Source organism: Bombina bombina, chromosome 1 (assembly GCF_027579735.1).
Source record: "Bombina bombina isolate aBomBom1 chromosome 1, aBomBom1.pri, whole genome shotgun sequence".
NCBI classification, from domain to species: Eukaryota; Metazoa; Chordata; class Amphibia; order Anura; family Bombinatoridae; genus Bombina; species Bombina bombina.
The window spans coordinates 30,789,875-30,815,347 of NC_069499.1; the positions used below are offsets into that span (position 1 = coordinate 30,789,875).

Genomic DNA, 25,473 nt, shown 5'->3' on the forward strand with positions numbered 1-25,473 from the left:
TTGTGTGTGTGCATCAGTGTGTATATGTATGTGTGTCACTGTGTATCTGTGTTTGTGCTTGTGTGTGTGTGCATCAGTTTGTATATGTATGTGTGTCACTGTGTATCTGTGTGTGTCTGTGTGTGTGTGTGTGTGTGCATCAGTTTGTATATGTATGTGTGTCACTGTGTATGTGTGTTTGTGCTTGTGTGTGTGTGCATCAGTTTGTATATGTATGTGTGTCACTGTGTATCTGTGTTTGTGCTTGTGTGTCTGTGCATCAGTTTGTATATGTATGTGTGTCACTGTGTATCTGTGTTTGTGCTTGTGTGTGTGTGCATCAGTGTGTATATGTATGTGTGTCACTGTGTATCTGTGTGTGTGTGTGTGCATCAGTGTGTATATGTATGTGTGTCACTGTGTATCTGTGTTTGTGCTTGTGTGTGTGTGCATCAGTGTGTATATGTATGTGTGTCACTGTGTATCTGTGTTTGTGCTTGTGTGTGTGTGTGTGTGCATCAGTGTGTATATGTATGTGTGTCACTGTGTATCTGTGTGTGTGTGTGTGCATCAGTGTGTATATGTATGTGTGTCACTGTGTATCTGTGTGTGTCTGTGTGGGTGTGGGTGCATCAGTGTGTATATGTATGTGTGTCACTGTGTATCTGTGTTTGTGTGTGTGCATCAGTGTGTATATGTATGTGTGTCACTGTGTATCTGTGTTTGTGTTTGTGTGTGTGTGCATCAGTTTGTATATGTATCTGTGTCACTGTGTATCTGTGTGTGTCTGTGTGTGTGTGTGTGTGTGCATCAGTTTGTATATGTATGTGTGTCACTGTGTATCTGTGTGTGTCTGTGTGTGTGTGTGCATCAGTTTGTATATGTATGTGTGTCACTGTGTATCTGTGTGTGTCTGTGTGTTTATGTATGTGTGTCACTGTGTATCTGTGTTTGTGCTTGTGTGTGTGTGCATCAGTTTGTATATGTATGTGTGTCACTGTGTATCTGTGTTTGTGCTTGTGTGTCTGTGCATCAGTTTGTATATGTATGTGTGTCACTGTGTATCTGTGTTTGTGCTTGTGTGTGTGTGCATCAGTGTGTATATGTATGTGTGTCACTGTGTATCTGTGTTTGTGCTTGTGTGTGTGTGCATCAGTGTGTATATGTATGTGTGTCACTGTGTATCTGTGTGTGTCTGTGTGCATCAGTGTGTATATGTATGTGTGTCACTGTGTATCTGTGTGTGTCTGTGTGTGTCTGTGTGCATCAGTGTGTATATGTATGTGTGTCACTGTGTATCTGTGTTTGTGCTTGTGTGTGTGTGCATCAGTGTGTTTATGTATGTGTGTCACTGTGTTTGTGCTTGTGTGTGTGTGCATCAGTGTGTTTATGTATGTGTGTCACTGTGTATCTGTGTGTGTGTGTGCATCAGTGTGTATATGTATGTGTGTCACTGTGTATCTGTGTGTGTCTGTATGTGTATGTGCATAATTGTGTATCAGTCTGCTTCTGTATCTGTGTTAGTGCTTGCGTGTGTCTGTTTATTTCTGTGTGTAGTTGTGTGCCACTACACTAGGTCCCCTTGACCGTGACACAAACCTACAACTGTACAACAGGATACTCAGGGTAAATATGACCTTACCTCCTGCATGCAGCAGTCTAAGTCAGATCAGGATTCTGTGAATTTTTCCTACCATTTCTGTTTCCCCACACGACTAACCTGGTGTTTTGTGCACAGAGTCACTAAGAATTCCTATAAAGCGGCACCAGCGCCTTCACCCCAGTGTTTGCATACATAAGTGTGACAATTACCAGAGGAATGTCAGCAAACAGGTGACACACAAAACTCACTGGACTAGTCTGCTGTAGGCTTGTCTTTATCACTTGGATTAGTGAGATTTATTCAATGTAAAACTGAGCTAAATAACTTTACAGTTTTAAACATTTTCATTAAAGGGGCGTGCTACTGAAACAATACATGCTCTAATTAGTAAGGCATTGTAGTGACGGCAAAACCCTTCCAAAAAGGAGTCACAAGCAGGACAACACCAGTCAGCCAATCAGGAGTGCCAGTCGATTGTAGCTGCCAAACACCAGTCATTTCCTACTTAGAGGCTGCAATAGGGTTAAACACATAGGCCTAAATAGGGTTAAACACATAGGTCTAGATTACAAGCGGAGCAATATTGATAGCGCAGGGTGCATGATCAATGTCACAGTCCCACGCTCAGAATAGCGCCCAACCCAATATTACAGGTGAATGGTAAAAGAGAATTACCAGAGAAGGTTTAGTTATTATTATTATCGGTTATTTGTAGAGCGCCAACAGATTCCACAGCGCTATAAACAAAGGCGGAGTACAACAAAACAATTATAGGGATCAAATGGGTAGAGGGCCCTGCCAAGAGTTGCACTGTTGTAGTCAGCTCTTAAGACAGCTGGACTCTTAGGCTTACATGCTAAGGGGGTTCAGGGGATAGCAATGGAGGAGAGGAACTGGTATAAAGAAAGGTTAGTGTAGGTTGTATGCGTCCCTAAACAGTAGAGTCTTTAGGGAGCACTTGAAGCTTTTAAAACTAGAAGAGAGTCTTGTGGAGCGAGGCAGAGAGTTCCACAAGATGGGAGCCAGTCTGGAGAAGTCCTGTAAACGGGAGTGTGATGAGGTGACAAGATAGGAGGAGAGTAGGAGGTTGTGAGCAGAGCGAAGGGGACAGGAGGGAGAGTATCTGGAGACATGGTCTGAGATATAGGGGGGGGAAGCAGTGCAGTTGAGGGCTTTGTATGTCAGAATGATAATTTTGTGTTTGATCCTAGAGGCAAGAGGAAGCCAGAGAAGGGATTGGCAGAGAGGTGCAGCAGATGAAGAGCGACGTGTAAGGAAGATGAGTCTGGCAGAGGAATTCATTATGGATTGTAAAGGAGCTAGGCGGCAGGTGGGGAGACCAGAGAGGACAGAGTTGCAGTACTCGAGGTGGGAAAGAATGAGAGAGTGGATTAAAATCTTAGTTGTGTCTTGTGTAAGGAAGTGTCTAATTTTAGAGATGTTTTTTAAGGTAGAAGCCGCAGGCTTTAGCCAATGACTGTGAGGAGTGAAAGAAAGATCTGAGTCAAATGTGACCCCGAGACATCGGGCATGCGGGGTAGGGGTAATTATGGAGTTGTCGACAGTTATAGAGAGATTGGGGGTGGAGAGTTTAGAAGAAGGGGGGGAAATAAGGAGCTCAGTTTTGGAGAAATTTAGCTTGAGGTAGTGAGAGGACATCCAGTTAGAGATGTGAGAAAGACAGTTAGTGACACGGGTTAGCAAGGAAGGAGATAGGTCTGGTGCAGAGAAGTAGATTTGGGTGTCATCGGCATACAAATGATATTGTAAACCGTGGGCCTTTATTAGGGAACCTAGTGATGACGTGTAGATTGAGAAGAGAAGGGGACCGAGGACAGAGCCTTGCGGTACTCTGACAGAAAGTGGTGATGGGGCAGAGGAGGCCCCAGAGAAGGCTACACTAAAGGTATGGTTTGACAGGTAGGAAGAGAGCCACAAGAGGGCTGTGTCACAGATGCCGAAGGATTGGAGGGTTTGGAGCAAAAGAGGGTGGTCAACAGTGTCAAAGACTGCGGACAGATGAAGGAGGAAAAGCAGAGAGAAGTGGCCTTTTGATTTTGCTGTAAGAGGGTCGTTGGTAACCTTAAAAATTGCTGTCTCTGTGGAGTGATGGGGACGAAATCCAGATTGCAATGGGTCAAGGAGGGAGTTTATTGTAAGGAAATGGGATGGGCGTGCATAAGCTATTTTTTTGAGAAGCTTTGATGCAAGAGAGAGGAGGGAAATAGGGCGGTAGATGGATGGGGAGGTAGGATCAAGGGAAGGTTTTTGGAGGATAGGTGTGACCAGTGCATGTTTCAGCGATGAGGGAAATATACCGGTGCTGAGGGAGAGGTTGAAAGTGTGTGTGAGTATAGGGGTAAGGGTGGCAGTGAGGAAGGGGAGTAGCTGTGAGGGGATAGGGTCAAGGGGACAGGTAGTGAGGTGAGAGCGCAGTATAAGTGCCGAAACTTCTTCCTCAGTAACAGGGGAGAATGAGCTAAGTTTAAGGTTATGTGGGTTGTGGTTGATTGAGAGCATTTGAGGGGGTAAGAGAATGGAATTATGTTGAGAGTTGATTTAATTTCTGATGGAGTCGATTTTGTTATTGAAGTGGTTGGCAAAGTCTTGAGCTGACAGAGAAGTTGTATTAGGAGGTGGGGGAGGTCGGAGAAGAGTATTGAAAGTGGAGAACAAACGTTTGGGTTTGAAGAAAGATTAGAGATAAGAGTAGAGAAGTAGTGTTGCTCATGGAAATTAAGGGCAGAGTAGTAGGAGTTCAAGATACATTTGTAATGTTGAAAATCAGCTGAACTCCTAGATTTTCTCCAGTGCCGTTCAGCAGTACGGGAACATCTGCGTAGGTATCGTGTCAGAGGAGTATGCCAGGGCTGAGGATGAGTGTTTGATTTCCGAGCTATGATAAGAGGGGCGAGATTGTCAAGGACGGATGTAAGGGTGGAATTATAGTGGCAGATAGATTGGTCAGGGCAGAGGAGAAGGATGAGAGGAGAGGTTTGAGGGAATTATAAAGCTGTTGTTGATCTAATGACATAATGCTTCTGTGAAGTTTGGTGTGAGGAGCAGAAGGAGGGAGAGTTGTAGGGAGGGATGATATGTTGCAAGTAAGGAGATGGTGGTCAGAAAGAGGAAAGGGGGAGTTTGTGAAGTTTTAGAGAGTGCATCAATAGCTAAAGATCAGGTCAAGGGAGTGACCATCTTTGTGAGTGGGAGAATCAGTCCATTGTGACAAACCGAAAGAGGAAGTGAGTTGCAGAAGTTGTTTTGCAGAGGAGGCAGTGGGATTGTCAAGAGGGATGTTGAAGTCACCAAGAATGAGGGAAGGGGTGTCTGAGGAAAGGAAATAAGGTAGCCAGGCAGCCAAGTGATCTAGAAATTGAGTTGAGGAGCCAGGAGGACGGTATATGACTGCAACACATATAGAAAGAGGAGAGAATAAGCGAATCATGTGGGTTTTCGAATGAGGAAAATGTGAGGGAAGAGATGGGATGTATTTGTTGAAAGGTGCAACGAGAGGAAAGTAAAATACCTACACCACCTCCTTGTCTATTACCAGACCTAGGAGTGTGGCTGAAGTGGAGACCCCAATGTGACAGAGCAGCAGTGGATGCTGTGTCTAGGGGAGAGAGCCAGGTTTCTGTTAGGGCTAGAAGGTTGCGGGAGTGGGAGATAAAGAGGTCATGTAGGGAAGTGAGTTTGTTGCAAACAGAGCGAGAGTTCCAAAGTGCACAAGTGAAAGGGGTAGTGGCTTTTGATGCAAGAGGAATGTGAGTAAGGTTGTCAGAGTTTTTGAGTCTGTGGGATGGTATACATGGATGTGCACGGTTAGGCAGTTGTTGGGGACCAGGATTAGGGGAGATGTCCCCAGCAGTTAGTAAAAGCAAGAGGGAGAGTGACATGAGATGAGATACAGGTTTGCAGTAATGAGACTGCTTTTGAGACAAGGTGCAGGGGGGAGAGAGAGTGTTTAGGAATAGGTAAAGTTTGTGAGTACAAAAGTAAGGTGAGTTTAAGAGAGATCGGCTAATGAACAGTGCAGGTGGAGAGGGAGAAGGAGTAATTGAATAATGTAGTTTGTTATAAAGACAGAAGGCAGCAAAAAGGAATATGAAGATATTAGGCATTTTTACAAAAGAGGGAACCAGTTAAACACATAAGGCACAGTATTACAGTAGCAATTGCATAAGAAAACAGTAAGGTATATCAAACATAATATTACAAAAGTACCTGCCTTTTTCTTGCCCCTTGCCCAATCCTTGTTCAATTCTTGTATAATTCTATTGCTAATGCCTCACTTATAAAATGTTCACTTTGAAAATGTGAACATATGTTGTTATAGCAATGCACAACACAGACTGGTGTGAAATATATGCAGGGAGGGCAGTCAGCTAAATCCACCAAATTTAGTTGATTGCTAATCAAAGACAATTGGAAAGTTAGATTCTGGTCTGGTCAGGGTGAGATGTTAAGTAAACAGACAATAAAATTTGGGGGAGGTTAAAACTATGGAATAAGACAGCTATACATTTTAGAATAATAGCAAGTATTGATAAGGATTGAACATCACATGGCAATTAAATGAACATTAGAAATAAGACATTGGATAACAGTACAACAGATGTAGGACTAAATTGACAAACTAAAATCATTTGCTCTATGTAAATATTCACGTACCAGAAGAGAGTTACAGGAGAGTAAAAAAACACCAGAGAGCAGTGAATAGTTGCAGAATGACAGGGTCTCTATTCACGAACCAGAAGAGAGTTACAGGAGAGTAAAAAAACACCAGAGAGCAGTGAATAGTTGCAGATTGACAGGGTCTCTATTCCTGTACCAGAAGAGAGTTACAGGAGAGTAAAAAACACCAGAGTGCAGTGAATAGTTGCAGATTGACAGGGTCTCTATTCACGTACCAGAAGAGAGTTACAGGAGATTAAAAAACACCAGAGAGCAGTGAATAGTTGCAGATTGACAGGGTCTCTATACACGTACCAGAAGAGAGTTACAGGAGAGTAAAAAAATACCAGAGAGCAGTGAGTAGTTGCAGATTGAGAGGGTCTCTATTCACGTACCAGAAGAGAGTTACAGGAGAGTAAAAAACACCAGAGTGCAGTGAATAGTTGCAGAATGACAGGGTCTCTATTCACGTACCAGAAGAGAGTTACAGGAGAGTAAAAAACACCAGAGAGCAGTGAATAGTTGCAGATTGACAGGGTCTCTATTCACGTACAGGAGAGTAAAAAACACCAGAGAGCAGTGAATAGTTGCAGATTGACAGGGTCTCTATTCACGTACCAGAAGAGAGTTACAGGAGAGTAAAAAACACCAGAGTGCAGTGAATAGTTGCAGAATGACAGGGTTTCTATTCACGTACCAGAAGAGAGTTACAGGATAGTAAAAAACACCAGAGAGCAGTGAATAGTTGCAGATTGACAGGGTCTCTATTCACGTACAGGAGAGTAAAAAACACCAGAGAGCAGTGAATAGTTGCAGATTGACAGGGTCTCTATTCACGTACCAGAAGAGAGTTACAGGAGAGTAAAAAACACCAGAGAGCAGTGAATAGTTGCAGATTGACAGGGTCTCTATTCACGTACCAGAAGAGAGTTACAGGAGAGTAAAAAACACCAGAGTGCAGTGAATAGTTGTAGAATGACAGGGTCTCTATTCACGTACCAGACGAGAGTTACAGGAGAGTAAAAAACACCAGAGAGCAGTGAGTAGTTGCAGAATGACAGGGTCTCTATTCCTGTACCAGAAGAGAGTTACAGGAGAGTAAAAAACAACAGAGTGCAGTGAATAGTTGCAGATTGACAGGGTCTCTATTCACGTACCAGAAGAGAGTTACAGGAGAGTAAAAAACACCAGAGTGCAGTGAATAGTTGCAGATTGACAGGGTCTCTATTCACGTACCAGAAGAGAGTTACAGGAGAGTAAAAAACACCAGAGAGCAGTGAATAGTTGCAGATTGACCGGGTCTCTATTCACGTACCAGAAGAGAGTTACAGGAGAGTAAAAAACACCAGAGAGCAGTGAATAGTTTGCAGATTGACAGGGTCTCTATTCACGTACCAGAAGAGAGTTACAGGAGAGTAAAAAACACCAGAGAGCAGTGAATAGTTGCAGAATGACAGGGTCTCTATTCACGTACCAGAAGAGAGTTACAGGAGAGTAAAAAACACCAGAGAGCAGTGAATAGTTCCAGAATGACAGGGTCTCTATTCACGTACCAGAAGAGAGTTACAGGAGAGTAAAAAACACCAGAGTGCAGTGAATAGTTTGCAGATTGACAGGGTCTCTATTCACGTACCAGAAGAGAGTTACAGGAGAGTAAAAAACACCAGAGTGCAGTGAATAGTTGCAGATTGACAGGGTCTCTATTCACGTACCAGAAGAGAGTTACAGGAGAGTAAAAAACACCAGAGAGCAGTGAATAGTATGCAGATTGACAGGGTCTCTATTCACGTACCAGAAGAGAGTTACAGGAGAGTAAAAAACACCAGAGAGCAGTGAATAGTTGCAGATTGACAGGGTCTCTATTCACGTACCAGAAGAGAGTTACAGGAGAGTAAAAAACACCAGAGTGCAGTGAATAGTTGCAGATTGACAGGGTCTCTATTCACGTACCAGAAGAGAGTTACAGGAGAGTAAAAAACGCCAGAGAGTAGTGAATAGTATGCAGATTGACAGGGTCTCTATTCACGTACCAGAAGAGAGTTACAGGAGAGTAAAAAACACCAGAGAGCAGTGGGTAGTTGCAGAATGACAGGGTTTCTATTCACGTACCAGAAGAGAGTTACAGGAGAGTAAAAAACACCAGAGAGCAGTGAATAGTTTGCAGATTGACAGGGTCTCTATTCACGTACAGGAGAGTAAAAAACACCAGAGAGCAGTGAATAGTTGCAGATTGACAGGGTCTCTATTCACGTACCAGAAGAGAGTTACAGGAGAGTAAAAAACGCCAGAGAGTAGTGAATAGTATGCAGATTGACAGGGTATCTATTCACGTACCAGAAGAGAGTTACAGGAGAGTAAAAAACACCAGAGTGCAGTGAATAGTTGCAGATTGACAGGGTCTCTATTCACGTACCAGAAGAGAGTTACAGGAGAGTAAAAAACGCCAGAGAGTAGTGAATAGTATGCAGATTGACAGGGTATCTATTCACGTACCAGAAGAGAGTTACAGGAGAGTAAAAAACACCAGAGAGCAGTGACTAGTTGCAGATTGACAGGGTCTCTATTCACGTACCAGAAGAGAGTTACAGGAGAGTAAAAAAAACCAGAGAGCAGTGAATAGTTGCAGATTGACAGGGTCTCTATTCACGTACCAGAAGAGAGTTACAGGAGAGTAAAAAACACCAGAGAGCAGTGAGTAGTTGCAGATTGACAGGGTCTCTATTCCTGTACCAGAAGAGAGTTACAGGAGAGTAAAAAACACCAGAGAGGAGTGAGTAGTTGCAGATTGAGAGGGTCTCTATTCACGTACCAGAAGAGAGTTACAGGAGAGTAAAAAACACCAGAGTGCAGTGAATAGTTTGCAGATTGACAGGGTCTGTATTCACGTACCAGAAGAGAGTTACAGGAGAGTAAAAAACATCAGAGTGCAGTGAATAGTTGCAGATTGACAGGGTCTCTATTCACGTACCAGAAGAGAGTTACAGGAGAGTAAAAAACACCAGAGAGCAGTGAATAGTTGCAGATTGACAGGGTCTCTATTCACGTACCAGAAGAGAGTTACAGGAGAGTAAAAAACACCAGAGAGCAGTGAATAGTTGCAGATTGACAGGGTCTCTATTCACGTACCAGAAGAGAGTTACAGGAGAGTAAAAAACACCAGAGAGCAGTGAATAGTTGCAGATTGACAGGGTCTGTATTCACGTACCAGAAGAGAGTTACAGGAGAGTAAAAAACACCAGAGAGCAGTGAATAGTTGCAGATTGACAGGGTCTGTATTCACGTACCAGAAGAGAGTTACAGGAGAGTAAAAAACACCAGAGAGCAGTGAATAGTTGCAGATTGACAGGGTCTCTATTCACGTACCAGAAGAGAGTTACAGGAGAGTAAAAAACGCCAGAGAGTAGTGAATAGTATGCAGATTGACAGGGTCTCTATTCACGTACCAGAAGAGAGTTACAGGAGAGTAAAAAACACCAGAGAGCAGTGAGTAGTTGCAGAATGACAGGGTTTCTATTCACGTACCAGAAGAGAGTTACAGGAGAGTAAAAAACACCAGAGAGCAGTGAATAGTTTCCAGATTGACAGGGTCTCTATTCACGTACAGAAGAGTAAAAAACACCAGAGAGCAGTGACTAGTTGCAGATTGACAGGGTCTCTATTCACGTACCAGAAGAGAGTTACAGGAGAGTAAAAAACACCAGAGAGCAGTGAATAGTTGCAGATTGACAGGGTCTCTATTCACGTACCAGAAGAGAGTTACAGGAGAGTAAAAAACACCAGAGAGCAGTGAGTAGTTGCAGATTGACAGGGTCTCTATTCCTGTACCAGAAGAGAGTTACAGGAGAGTAAAAAACACCAGAGAGCAGTGAGTAGTTGCAGATTGAGAGGGTCTCTATTCACGTACCAGAAGAGAGTTACAGGAGAGTAAAAAACACCAGAGTGCAGTGAATAGCTTGCAGATTGACAGGGTCTGTATTCACGTACCAGAAGAGAGTTACAGGAGAGTAAAAAACACCAGAGTGCAGTGAATAGTTGCAGATTGACAGGGTCTCTATTCACGTACCAGAAGAGAGTTACAGGAGAGTAAAAAACACCAGAGAGCAGTGAATAGTTGCAGATTGACAGGGTCTCTATTCACGTACCAGAAGAGAGTTACAGGAGAGTAAAAAACACCAGAGAGCAGTGAATAGTTGCAGATTGACAGGGTCTCTATTCACGTACCAGAAGAGAGTTACAGGAGAGTAAAAAACACCAGAGTGCAGTGAATAGTTGTAGAATGACAGGGTCTCTATTCACGTACCAGACGAGAGTTACAGGAGAGTAAAAAACACCAGAGAGCAGTGAGTAGTTGCAGATTGACAGGGTCTCTATTCCTGTACCAGAAGAGAGTTACAGGAGAGTAAAAAACACCAGAGAGCAGTGAGTAGTTGCAGATTGAGAGGGTCTCTATTCACGTACCAGAAGAGAGTTACAGGAGAGTAAAAAACACCAGAGTGCAGTGAATAGTTTGCAGATTGACAGGGTCTGTATTCACGTACCAGAAGAGAGTTACAGGAGAGTAAAAAACACCAGAGTGCAGTGAATAGTTGCAGATTGACAGGGTCTCTATTCACGTACCAGAAGAGAGTTACAGGAGAGTAAAAAACACCAGAGAGCAGTGAATAGTTGCAGATTGACAGGGTCTCTATTCACGTACCAGAAGAGAGTTACAGGAGAGTAAAAAACACCAGAGAGCAGTGAATAGTTGCAGATTGACAGGGTCTCTATTCACGTACCAGAAGAGAGTTACAGGAGAGTAAAAAACACCAGAGAGCAGTGAATAGTTGCAGATTGACAGGGTCTGTATTCACGTACCAGAAGAGAGTTACAGGAGAGTAAAAAACACCAGAAAGCAGTGAATAGTTGCAGATTGACAGGGTCTGTATTCACGTACCAGAAGAGAGTTACAGGAGAGTAAAAAACACCAGAGAGCAGTGAATAGTTGCAGATTGACAGGGTTTCTATTCACGTACCAGAAGAGAGTTACAGGAGATTAAAAAACACCAGAGTGCAGTGAATAGTTTGCAGATTGACAGGGTCTCTATTCACGTAATATGAGCACAAAAAGAATATTTTGTGACACGTGAAAATAATGTACATAGGGGCATATTTATCAAAGTGTGAGCGGACATGATACGATGTAGCATATCATGTCCGCTGCACATCGATAAATGCCGACAGCATTGCACAAGCAGTTCACCAGAACTGCTTGTGCAATATCGCCCCCTGCAGATTTGCGGCCAATCGGCTGCTAGCAGGGGGTGTCAATCAACCGGATCGTATTCGATCGTGTTGATATCTGTCCGCTGCCTCAGAGCAGGCGGACAAGTTATGGAGCAGCGGTCTTTAGGCGAGCCTGCAACAGGGGGTATCAAGCTCCATTCGGAGCTTGATAATTCGGCCCCATAAAGTTTATTTGCAAACAGACTCGTTAGTTGATATATTGGGGCCGATTTACTAAAGTGTGGACGGACATGATACAATGTAGCGTATCATGTCCGCCGCACATATGCTGTCGGCATTTATCATTGCACAAGCAGTTCTGGTGAACTGCTTTGCAATGCCGCCCCCTGCAGATTTGTCAATCAGCCCGATCATATGTGATCGAGCGGATTGAAGACCGCAGTCTCAGAGGCAGCGGACCAGTTATGGAGCAGCGGTCTTTAGACCGCTGCTTCATAACTATTGTTTCCGCACAGAGCTTGATAATTGGCCCCATTGTCAGTAATACTAATGTCAGAGTTGAGCGGTTGTGAAATAGTCAGTACGTGGTGCTCTCATCACTTTGTAGCGCTGCTCGGCGCACTACAATAAACGTCAACACAACTCAAGGGAAAGAAACAGAAAGTAAAAATTGACAATTTAAAACAGTTTCATCACAGCAGAATTTCTTCACAAAAAATAAAAACTGAAAATAAGACTACAGCCACAGTTAACTTGCATTTTGTTAATAAAGATATCTGGAAATGTGTTTTCTCTCTTGTTATAAAAATGCCCATCTAATATCCTTAATTTGCCCTCTTGGACCACAAAGTCTAAAATATTTCTGGCACTTTACAGAAAAAGGTTGTCGACTGGGGTGCACCTGGGCAGTTTGTGGGGTGTACCTGGGCAGTTTGTGGGGGGTTTTCTTGGCAGTTTGTGGGATGTACCTTGACAGTTTGTGGGGGGGTGCCTGGGCAGTTTGTGGGGGTGTCGCTGCCTGGATGAATGACAACCGGCTCAAACTGAACACAGACAAAACCGAAGTCCTACTCCTCGGACCCAATAAATCTGCATGGGACGACTCCTGGTGGCCCACAGCCCTCGGTCACCCTCCAACCCCAACTGACCACGCATGAAATCTAGGCTTCATCCTGGACTCTTCACTCTCCATGGACCGACAAATCAATGCCATCACCTCAACATGCTTCCACATTCTCCACCTGCTACGGAAAATCTTCAAGTGGATCCCTACTGAAACCAAGAAAACAGTCAGCCAAGCCCTCGTCAGCAGCCGGTTGGACTACGGCAACGCACTCTACGCCGACTCCACAATCAAACTCCAAAAGAGACTCCAACATATCCAGAACGCCTCAGCCAGACTCATCCTCGACATCCCTCGCCAATTTCACATAACCAAACACCTAAGGAACCTTCAGTGGCTCCCCATCAACAAGAGAATAACTTTCAAGCTCCTTACCCATGCGTTCAAGGTCCTACACAACATCAGACCCTTATACCTCAACCACCGCGTAAATTTCTACATCCCTGCCAGACAACTCCGATCGGCCGACCAAGCAATCGCAGTCATCCCCCACATCAGCAAATCTACAGCGGGCAGAAGATCCTTTTCCCACATGGCAGCAAAAACCCTACCGCTGCAACTGACAATCCACCTCCCTTACAAAGTTCAGAAAGGACCTTCGACTGAACGCCCATCCCCTCCTCCTATCCTCCCCTTAGCACCTTGAGACCCTCACGGGTGATTAGTTTGCGCTCTATAAGTACCCGATAGATAGATAGATAGGTGTGTACCTGGGCAGTTTGTGGGGGTGTACCTGGGCAGTTTGTGGGATGTACCTGGGCAGTTTGTGGGGGTGTGCCTGGGCAGTTTGTGGGGGTGTAGCTGGGCAGTTTGGGGGGGTACCTGGGAAGTTTGTGGGGGTGTACCTGGAAAGTTTTTAGGGGTGTACCTGGGCAGTTTGTGAGGGATGTACCTGGGCAGTTTGTTGGGGTGTACCTGGGCAGTTTGTTGAGTATGTAACTGGGCACTTTGTGGGGGTGTACCTGGGCAGTTTGTGGGGGTGTACCTAGGAAGTTTGTGGGGGTGTACCTGGACAGTTTGTGGGGGTGTGCCTGGGCAGTTTGTGGGGGTGTACGTGGGTAGTTTGTGGGGGTTTGTATGGGTATTTTGTGGGGGTACCTGGACAGTTTGTGGGGGTTTGTCTGGGCAGTTTGTGGGGTGTACCTGGGCAGTTTGTGGGGGTGTACCTGGGTAGTTTGTGGGGTGTGCCTGGGCAGTTTGTGGGGGGTGTACCTGGGCAGTTTGTGGGGGGTGTATCTGGGCAGTTTGAGGGGGGTGTACCTGGGCAGTTTGTGGGGTGTGCCTGGGCAGTTTGTGGGGGTGTGCCTGGGCAGTTTGTGGGGTATACCTGGGCAGTTTGTGGGGGTGTACCTGGGCAGTTTGTGGGGGTGTGCCTGGCCAGTTTGTGGGGTGTGCCTGGGCAGTTTGTGGGGTTGTGCCTGGGCAGTTTGTGGGGGTTTGTCTGGGCAGTTTGTGGGGGTTTGTCTGGGCAATTTGTGGGTGTTTACCTGGGCTGTTTGTGGGGGTTTACCTGGGCTGTTTGTGGGGGTTTGTCTGGGCAGTTTGTGGGGGTTTGTCTGGGAAATTTGTGGGGGTTTACCTGGGCTGTTTGTGATGGTGTACCTGGGCTGTTTGTGGGGGTGTACCTGGACAGTTTGTGGGGGTGTACCTGGGATGTTTGTGGGGGTTTACCTGGGCAGTTTGTGGGGGTGTGCCTGGGCAGTTTGTGGGGGTGTGCCTGGGCAGTTTGTGGGGGTGTAGCTGGGCAGTTTGGGGGGGTACCTGGGAAGTTTGTGGGGGTGTACCTGGAAAGTTTTTAGGGGTGTACCTGGGCAGTTTGTGGGGGATGTACCTGGGCAGTTTGTTGGGGTGTACCTGGGCAGTTTGTTGAGTATGTAACTGGGCACTTTGTGGGGGTGTACCTGGGCAGTTTGTGGGGGTGTACCTAGGAAGTTTGCGGGGGTGTACCTGGACAGTTTGTGGGGGTGTGCCTGGGCAGTTTGTGGGGGTGTACGTGGGTAGTTTGTGGGGGTTTGTCTGGGTATTTTGTGGGGGTACCTGGACAGTTTGTGGGGGTTTGTCTGGGCAGTTTGTGGGGTGTACCTGGGCAGTTTGTGGGGGTGTACCTGGGTAGTTTGTGGGGTGTGCCTGGGCAGTTTGTGGGGGGTGTACCTGGGCAGTTTGTGGGGGGTGTACCTGGGCAGTTTGTGGGGGTGTGCCTGGGCAGTTTGTGGGGGTGTGCCTGGGCAGTTTGTGGGGGGGGTGCCTGGCCAGTTTGTGGGGTGTGCCTGGGCAGTTTGTGGGGTTGTGCCTGGGCAGTTTGTGAGGGTTTGTCTGGGCAGTTTGTGGGGGTTTGTCTGGGCAATTTGTGGGAATTTACCTGGGCTGTTTGTGGGGGTTTACCTGGGCTGTTTGTGGGGGTTTACCTGGGCTGTTTGTGGGGGTGTACCTGGACAGTTTGTGGGGGTGTACCTGGACTGTTTGTGGGGGTTTACCTCGGCTGTTTGTGGGGGTTTACCTGGGCTGTTTGTGGGGGTGTACCTGGGCTGTTTGTGGGGGTTTACCTCGGCTGTTTGTGGGGGTTTACCTGGGCTGTTTGTGGGGGTTTACCTGGGCTGTTTGTGGGGGTTTACCTGGGCTGTTTGTGGGGGTTTACCTGGGCTGTTTGTGGAGGTTTACCTGGACAGTTTGTGGGGGTTTGTCTGGGCTGTTTGTGGGGGTTTGTCTGGGCTGTTTGTGGGGGTGTACCTGGGTAGTTTGTTTGTTTACCTGGGCAGTCTATGGGCCGGTCTAAGGGATATTTTGCAAATAGGGACATATAACAGACTCAGAGGGATAGCAGGACAGAGCCCCTCTCACAAAGGGACAGTTGGGAGGTCTGTAAAACATTTGCTATACACCTTCTATGTTTCTGAATGGGCAATAGCAATGATAACAATTAATACCTCATTTTAAAATGTGCTAAATGCAAAAGTGGTATTTCGGATTGTAAACGCAACACCCGAAAAATAGTGATTCAAGTGCAATGTGTGCTACTACAGCTTCCCACTGAAAGTATAGAAGGTGCAATTTATTTATCCATTAACATTAGTTGAAATTTATTTTCACCAACAATCTCTAATACAATTGTGAATTATTGTTTGCACTGTTGTTATTGATTTGTATTACTGTTTACTCTCGACTTGTAATCTAGCACAAAGAGTATATGAGAAGAGAGAAAAACATACTTACAACTTCAGAGTAAAAGTAAATGTGAACTTAAAGGGACATTAAACAAAAATATTTAAACATGACACATATATATTTTTTTACAGGTAAAAAGGTTTATTTTAAGCTTTTTAAGTTGATTTTGAAACTAAAAGGAGTTACCTGTTTGTACACAGCTAATCCCTAGGGACTGATTGTTCATTGGCTGAAAAATAAATACTTCTGCAGTTTTATTGGACAGAGACACCCTCCCAGGAATATAAAGATATTACTATAGGAATTAAGTACATTTTCAAATGACCTCTTCAAGCCACAGCAAAGAAAAAATTACATCAAAGTGACATTGAAGTTAACATTAATTGTTGTGATTAGGAGAACATCATTTAAACAAATGTTCCCTCTTTAAGCTGTTATTGCATTTCCCTCTTTCCCCTGCAGGGCTTACTTATGTTTAAACTAAGCCCCTTTCTAGAGCATACTGAGGTAGGTTTAGAAAAAGAAGCCTAACTAGAAGCCTTAGGGCCCATGTGCAAGAATCCTTGAAGGCTCCCCAACTTGCAATATATACATTATTATTATTATTATTATTATTGTTATTATTATTGTTATTATTACCATTATTATTATTATTATTATTATTATATACATTATTATTGTTATTATTATTATACTTTATTTATGAAGCGCCAACATAATCCGCAGTGCTGTCCATGGATACAATTCATTTAAATAAAACAATGATATCAAACTTGTAAGAGACGAGACAAGACAACATTTACAAACACGAGGAATATATACATACACACACACAAACTATATACACAGATATATATATATATATATATATATATATATACACACACACACAAATATATATATACACACATATATATGCTACATTAAAAAATATGTATATATTATATAATTTATCCAAAAACTCTTACACTATAGACACACACACATACATACACATTTGCACATGCACACACACTCAACACACATGCACACACATGCACACCAATGTACACACACAGTCACACAAGCACAAAACAAACACATACACAAGTATACGCAACATACACACACATACACAATGGCACATGCACACACATACATACATACACACACACACAATGGCACATGCACACACATACACACATGCACAAGCGCAGGGCCGCCATCAGGGGGTGACAGGGGTGACTCCTGTCAGGGGCTCAATGGGCCAGGGGGGCCCCATGAGGCAAGAACTAAAAAAAAAAATTAATTTTGGCAGCCACCAGTGGGTACTACAGCAGAGTGCTAATTGAGCATGGGAAATGTTATTACAAGGAGTAAAGTATTAGCATGTGAGAGGATTTCTGAGTGTGCATTAAACCACTATGCACAGTGTGAGACAGACTTGGCACTTTGTTTGTACAGTGTGCGTATGAGTCATACGGCAGATCACTTTCATTTGCAGAGGAGCTAGGACTTAGCAAATGTTTTTTTATTTATTTGTGCAATTTCGGATTGTAACTTCAGTGTGGTAGTAGTTGTATGGTGGGGCCAGGGGTCCATAAAAACACATTTTTTTAGCAGCCCTGTATTTATGATTATTTGACAATGCTGTAGAAATTCTATATTTAAAACCATGCAGAAATGTTTCCTCCTCAATACACAAATGGTATGTGCCCTTTTGGCAGATATGCATATTTTTAATATATATATATATATATATATATATATATATATATATATATATATATAAAATGTATTTAATTACATTCCAGTTTACTGCCCCTTTATGCAAGGAATTTCCAGATGCAAGGAGGCATTTTATCTAAGATTTTTACATCTGCATAAAATGTTATACTTTCAGACTAAGATTTCTCAGTGTTTGAAATGAGACAGGTTAACTTAAAACTGTTCAGTTTACACTACAGCTGACTTAATATTGAAATACATACCAACAAGTCTAAATCCTGCATTTAACCAGATCTAATCGTATGAGTACCACAGCTTATGGTTCCACCAAGACCATATAGAGTACATCATTTTCAAAATCCATAAGTACAGCTGACAGATGGGAACATTTGTACACTATATTTGAAGTGGTGCTCTTGGTTGGGGAAAATGGGGAAAAAACAAACTAACATATGTCAATCTTTTAAAAGTACTTTTCTTCATCTAGCCATCTACCCAGATCATTAATGTACAATTTTGAATTCACAGAATTATTTTTGTTTGCACATTTACAAATATGATTCTTTAAAAAGTGATCTCTTAATTTCAGCATTTTTTTATCATGCATGTCACACACTGTTGATTTAGGGGATGCAAGGTGCATAAATGTTTCCTCCTGTGAGTGTTTCTGTGGGTGTCTGTGTTTATGTCTGTGTGCTTTGGTTTGTGTCTCTATGAGTGTGTATGAATTTTTTTCTGTGGGTCTCTCTGTGAGGGTGGGTGTGTATGTCTGTGCATTTTCTGTGGATGTCTGTGAGGGTGTGTGTATATGTCTTTGAGCTTTTTCTATGGGTGTCTCTGTGAGGGTGTGTGTATGTTTGTCTTTGTGTATTTTCTCTGGATGCCTCTGTGAGGGTGGGTGTGTATGTCTGTGTTTTCTGTGGATGTCTCTGTGAGGGTGTGTGTTTTCTGTGGATGTCTCTGTGAGGGTGTGTGTTTTCTGTGGGTGTCTCTGTGAGGGTGTATGTATGCCTTTGTGTGTTTTCTGTGGATGTCTAAGTGAGGGTGTGTGTATGTATGTCTTTATTTATTTTATGTGGTTGTCTCTCTGTGTGTGTATGTCTTTGTGTGTTTTCTGTGGGTGTCTCTCTGTGTGTGTGTATGTCTTTGTGTGTTTTCTGTGGGTGTCTCTGTGTGTGTGTATGTCTTTGTGGGTTTTCTGAGGCTGTCTCTGTCTGTGTTTCCTTAGGTGTATGTGCACATTTGAGTTTGTGTGTGTGTGTCCATTATCTGTTCCTTTTTAGGACATTTTGACCTTACTACTGATTATTCACATCTTTCTACAGACTTTGGGACTAAATGAGACCTTTCCGGAAGTCACCTATCCACCATTTAACCTTTAAATTATTATTTAGGCAGTTCAGGGCCCTTCCTTTCAGCCACTGCATGCTGTTGTCATCATTTAGTTGGCATCTTCCTTTACAAATAGATAATCAGAACTCCATATTTTGTTTTCTAAATCTCCTTTATTTTTTACAAAACTGTAGTCTACCTCATTACTTGTCAGGTCAATGTCAGTGTGTTTCTTTTCGTGTTTGCTAGAGTGTCTATATGTGAATCCTTATGTGTGAGTGAGTGTGTGTGTGTGTGTGTTTCAGTGTATGAGTGTGTGTGTGTGTGTGTATGTTACTACCTTTACAACATTTCCAAGTTTAAATAGACACTTAAGAATAAAGTGCATATACGTTTTAGTCACTTGGTCAAAAATTGTACATGTCAAGGGGGGGGGGGGGGCCTAATCAATGGTTAAGTCAGGGGTCCCAAAATTTCTAGTGGCGGCCCTGCACACGTGCACACACATACATACACAAGTAAACGCAACATACATACACACACAATGGCACATGCACACACACATACAAGCACACACAGACGTACATATTAATATTATTGTATTTTTGTGATTGTTTTTGCCACATTCATTACCTTCACAGCTTTTTTCTACCCTTAAGATGCAACCATGAATCAAATGCATTAGCCATTCCAGAGCCAATAGAAGAGTAATGCACTGTGCACAGAACAGCAGCAGTTTTTTTATTTGTATATTTAGATAAATAACATAGACGTGTGCCACATGTATTAAATGGATTGGAAAACATTGCTTTCATTATTTTACTGCATATGTGAGACAGTTTAGCTGGAACATAAAGTTTGTCCTTTCATGATCTCACATATATTCATGAACACGAGGTGCATTAGACATTAATCTCATTTTTAAAGCCCCTCAAATAGACTAATGTGCAACCGGAGGACGCTCTTTAAACCAATAATTAGACACGCAGCGCTGCTAATGAACGCAGAGGCAGCACCTACCCTAAAGCTTTAGTGAACTTTACTAGATCATATAAGATGAATTAATGAAAACTGTCACTGACCTTACAGCACACAACTCTAGCAGGTACAGTCTTCAGCGCCAGTGGTGCCATCAGATCAGTCCCAGGGCAGAGCAGAGTTCACCAGGCAGGATGCAGCCCAGCGGATCCCCCCGGTACATGTACAATTTCCTGGGCAGGTCTGGCATGCAGCACAGGGCGGGCAGGGGAGGAGACTAGGAGCAAAGTACTAAGCAAGCACCAGGCAACTGTTTGCGACTTTGCGGGCAGCATGCGTGGGCTCAAGGGGCAGCTGCTTTGGGCCAGAGGGGCCCCACAATCAAGACTGAGCCCGGGGCAGCTGCCCCTTTTGCCTCACGTTAAAGACAATGTGCAGCACATTGTAGGAGCGGCAGGGGCAGGGCCATTATCACACACATCTGCTGGACGGTGGGCCCCCCAAGAGTTGCGGAACACCAAGGCCCGATGTTGTGTTGAAACTGGTGATTGTCAAAACTGGTGATCGTCAATTTCCATAACTCTGCCCACTAATGTAAACACTGCACTCTATATAGTAAATAAACTTCTAAATACACTGCCTCTCGGTATAAACAGCTAACAGCTAAACAATTTAAACACTGCACTTTATATAGTAAATAATAAACTTCTAAATACAATGCCTCTCGGTATAAACAGCTAACAGCTTCGAGAGGCAGTGTATTTAGAAGTTTATTATTTACTATATAAAGTGCAGTGTTTACATTATTTAGCTGTTAGTTGTTTATACCAAGAGGCAGTGTATTTAGAAATGTATTATTTACTATATAAAGTGCAGTGATTACATTAGTGGGCGGAGTTATGGAAATTGCCGATCACCAGTTTTGACAATCACCAGTTTCGACACAACACCGGTCGCAGCCGCGACGTCACGACCACAAAAGTTCTGCCCCTGCTAAAGGAGCGTGCACATGTCTTGTGCGCTCTATGATGGCTGTTTGTAACAATGTTATAGATATAGTGCTCAAGTAATGTGCACGCTCCTAAGTCTACCTTTTCCTATGGAAATCAGCTAAGTTTCAACAAAGGACACCAAGAAAAACAGAACAATTAGTTGTTGTTAAGTGAATTAAAAAGTTGTATTTATAAATTTCAGAGAACCAACAGTGCAGTGTCATGTGCCAGCTAAGATTAAATGTGCATTCTACAAGCCACCACTGGAAATCTGATCAGGGTTTGAATGCTGGTGCACAGGAGCATGCGCTGCATATGTGTGTATGCCGTCCAAACAGTTACTAGAAGCATTTTTGTTCAAACAAGTATATTGCAAAGTCTCTATATACAAAACTGAAATGCTCTCACGCATATTTCAGTTTTGGCCATTATGTCCCTTTAAGTGATAAAAAAAAGAAAATAAACAAAACGTCCTGATCTACAGACGGCACTCATTAGCCACGGGTAAAGTGATCTAAATCCCCTCTGGACTTCTGCATGACTTGTGCAGAGGTGCTAACTCATCTGCAAATAATCTGTTGTACTGTTGGTGACAATACACTTCTGCTTGCTCTGTAGCTATCAGTAAGGTCAGTGGGTTGTTACAGAACCATCTGCTTAAGGATTTTATTGTTTCACTTCATTGCCAAGAAGTTATGTTAAAAGGCTGAGCCATTTGCTGAGAGGAACCTTTGCTCTGCTCATTTGCAGATCAAACATCCTTTCACCTGTATCCCAATAAGCGACTAGTTACCATGGCAACTCTCAAACACCGCATCAGGCTATTACTGAGCAGAGTGCAACCAATCATATAGCGGCTTAATGCTACATTGCACTCGGATGAACAAATACTTTTCTCTTCATTATTATATTACATTTCCTCTACAGCTTTTTTTACTGTGAAACTATTACAATATACATAATCACAGGACATGAAATAATTTTTTACTGTAAATATACACAATCACTGGTATGATTAGTTAAACTGTTGTAAATATACACAGTCACTGGTCACTGGAATGATTAGTTACACTTCTGTAAATATACACAGTCACTTGTCACTGGAATTATTAGTTACACTTCTGTAAATATACACAGCCACTTGTCACTGGAATTATTAGTTACACTTCTGTAAATATACACAGTCACTTGTCACTGGAATTATTAGTTACACTTCTGTAAATATACACAGCCACTTGTCACTGGAATTATTAGTTACACTTCTGTAAATATACACAGCCACTTGTCACTGGAATTATTAGTTACACTTCTGTAAATATACACAGCCACTTGTCACTGGAATTATTAGTTACACTTCTGTAAATATACACAGCCACTTGTCACTGGAATTATTAGTTACACTTCTGTAAATATACACAGCCACTTGTCACTGGAATTATTAGTTACACTTCTGTAAATATACACAGCCACTTGTCACTGGAATTATTAGTTACACTTCTGTAAATATACACAGCCACTTGTCACTGGAATTATTAGTTACACTTCTGTAAATATACACAGCCACTTGTCACTGGAATTATTAGTTACACTTCTGTAAATATACACAGTCACTTGTCACTGGAATTATTAGTTACACTTCTGTAAATATACACAGTCACTTGTCACTGGAATTATTAGTTACACTTCTGTAAATATACACAGTCACTTGTCACTGGAATTATTATTTACACTTCTGTAAATATACACAGTCACTTGTCACTGGAATTATTAGTTACACTTCTGTAAATATACACAGTCACTTGTCACTGGAATTATTAGTTACACTTCTGTAAATATACACAGTCACTTGTCACTGGAATTATTAGTTACACTTCTGTAAATATACACAGTCACTTGTCACTGGAATTATTAGTTACACTTCTGTAAATATACACAGCCACTTGTCACTGGAATTATTAGTTACACTTCTGTAAATATACACAGCCACTTGTCACTGGAATTATTAGTTACACTTCTGTAAATATACACAGCCACTGGTCACTGGAATTATTAGTTACACTTCTGTAAATATACACAGTCACTATAATTATTAGTTACACTGCTATAAATATACACAGTCACTTGTCACTGAAATTATTAGTTACACTTCTGTAAATATACACAGTCACTTGTCACTGAAATTATTAGTTACACTTCTGTAAATATACACAGTCACTTGTCACTGGAATTATTAGTTACACTTCTGTAAATATACACAGTCACTTGTCACTGGAATTATTAGTTACACTTCTGTAAATATACACAGTCACTTGTCACTGGAATTATTAGTTACACTTCTGTAAATATACACAGCCACTTGTCACTGGAATTATTAGTTACACTTCTGTAAATATACACAGCCACTTGTCACTGGAATTATTAGTTACACTTCTGTAAATATACACAGTCACTTGTCACTGGAATTATTAGTTACACTACTGTAAATATACACAGTCACTTGTCACTGGAATTATTAGTTACACTTCTGTAAATATACACAGCCACTTGTCACTGGAATTATTAGTTACACTTCTGTAAATATACACAGCCACTTGTCACTGGAATTATTAGTTACACTTCTGTAAATATACACAGCCACTGCTCACTGGAATTATTAGTTACACTTCTGTAAATATACACAGTCACTATAATTATTAGTTACACTGCTATAAATATACACAGTCACTTGTCACTGAAATTATTAGTTACACTTCTGTAAATATACACAGTCACTTGTCACTGAAATTATTAGTTACACTTCTGTAAATATACACAGTCACTTGTCACTGGAATTATTAGTTACACTTCTGTAAATATACACAGTCACTTGTCACTGGAATTATTAGTTACACTTCTGTAAATATACACAGTCACTTGTCACTGGAATTATTAGTTACACTTCTGTAAATATACACAGCCACTTGTCATTGGAATTATTAGTTACACTTCTGTAAATATACACAGCCACTTGTCACTGGATTATTAGTTACACTTCTGTAAATATACACAGTCACTTGTCACTGGAATTATTAGTTACACTACTGTAAATATACACAGTCACTATAATTATTAGTTACACTGCTATAAATATACACAGCCACTTGTAACTGGAATTATTAGTTACACTACTGTAAATATACACAGTCACTGGAATGATTAGTTACACTGTTGTAAATATACACAGCCACTTGTCACTGGAATTATTAGTTACACTTGTAAATATAAGCAGTCACTGGTCACTAAAATTATTAGTTACACTGCTGTAAATATACACAGTCACTAATCACTGGAATTATTAGTTACGCTGCTGTAAATAACAAAATTTATACTTACCTGATAAATTTCTTTCTTTTGCAATGTACCGAGTCCACGGATTCATCCTTACTTGTGGGATATTATCCTTCCTAACAGGAAGTGGCAAAAAGAGCACCACAGCAGAGCTGTCTATATAGCTCCCCCCTTAACTCCACCCCCCAGTCATTCGACCAAAGGCCAAGGAAGAAAAAGGAGAAACTATAAGGTGCAGAGGTGACTGAAGTTTTCAATAAAAAATACTATCTGTCTTGAATAGACAGGGCGGGCCGTGGACTCGGTACATCGCAAAAGAAATAAATTTATCAGGTAAGCATAAATTTTGTTTTCTTTTGCAAGATGTACCGAGTCCACGGATTCATCCTTACTTGTGGGATACCAATACCAAAGCTTTAGGACACGGATGAAGGGAGGGACAAGACAGAAGCCTAAACAGAAGGCACCACTGCTTGCAAAACCTTTCTCCCAAAAATAGCCTCCGAAGAAGCAAAAGTATCAAATTTGTAAAATTTGGAAAAGGTATGAAGCAAAGACCAAGTCGCAGCCTTACAAATCTGTTCAACAGAAGCATCATTTTTAAAAGTCTCAAAAGCCAAATGGATGATGCTTTTCAGCCAAAAGGAAAGAGAGGTAGCCGTAGCCTTTTGACCCCTACGCTTTCCAGAATAGACAACAAACAAAGAAGATGATTGGCGAAAATCTTGCAGGTTGCCTGCAAATAGAACTTCAAAGCATGAACCACGTCCAAGTTGTGCAATAAACGTTCCTTCTTAGAAGAAGGATTAGGACACAGAGAAGGAACAACAATCTCCTGATTGATATTCCTGTTAGAAACAACCTTAGGGAGGAAGGAAGGTTTGGTACTCAAAACTACCTTATCAGCATGGAAAACAAGATAAGGCGAGTCACATTGTAATGCAGATAATTCAGAAACCCTTCGAGCTGAAGAGATAGCAACTAGAAACAGAACTTTCCAAGATAGAAGCTTAATATCTATGGAATGCATGGGTTCAAACGGAACCCCCTGAAGAACATTAAGAACTAAATTTAGACTCCATGGCGGAGCAACAGGTTTAAACACAGGCTTGATTCTAACTAAAGCCTGACAAAAAGCCCGAACATCTGGGACATCTGCCAGACGCTTGTGCAATAGAATGGACAAAGCAGATATTTCTCCTTTTAAGGAACTAGCTGACAATCCTTTCTCCAATCCTTCTTGAAGAAACGATAAAATCCTAGGAATCCTGATCTTACTCCATGAGTAGCCTTTGGATTCGCACCAAAAAAAATATTTACGCCATATCTTATGATAGATCTTCCTAGTGACAGGCTTTCGAGCCTAAATC

The 25,473-nt window shown here is 42.3% G+C and overlaps 1 protein-coding gene across 5 annotated transcripts in view; it reads right to left on the reverse strand.

Annotated features, from left to right (window-relative positions):
- Window positions 1-25,473, reverse strand: part of SYT16 (synaptotagmin 16) — a 319,451-nt gene that overhangs the window by 232,577 nt on the left and 61,401 nt on the right. For 3 of the 5 annotated variants that reach the window (XM_053697291.1, XM_053697288.1, XM_053697292.1), the window contains exon 1: window positions 1,622-1,724. The exons of 1 other annotated variant lie outside the window; for it this stretch is intronic. The gene's annotated coding sequence lies outside the window, so the exon portion shown is untranslated. Of the gene's footprint in view, window positions 1-1,621; window positions 1,770-25,473 lie in introns of those variants that run through there. One more of the 5 variants, XM_053697290.1, reaches the window with a different exon arrangement.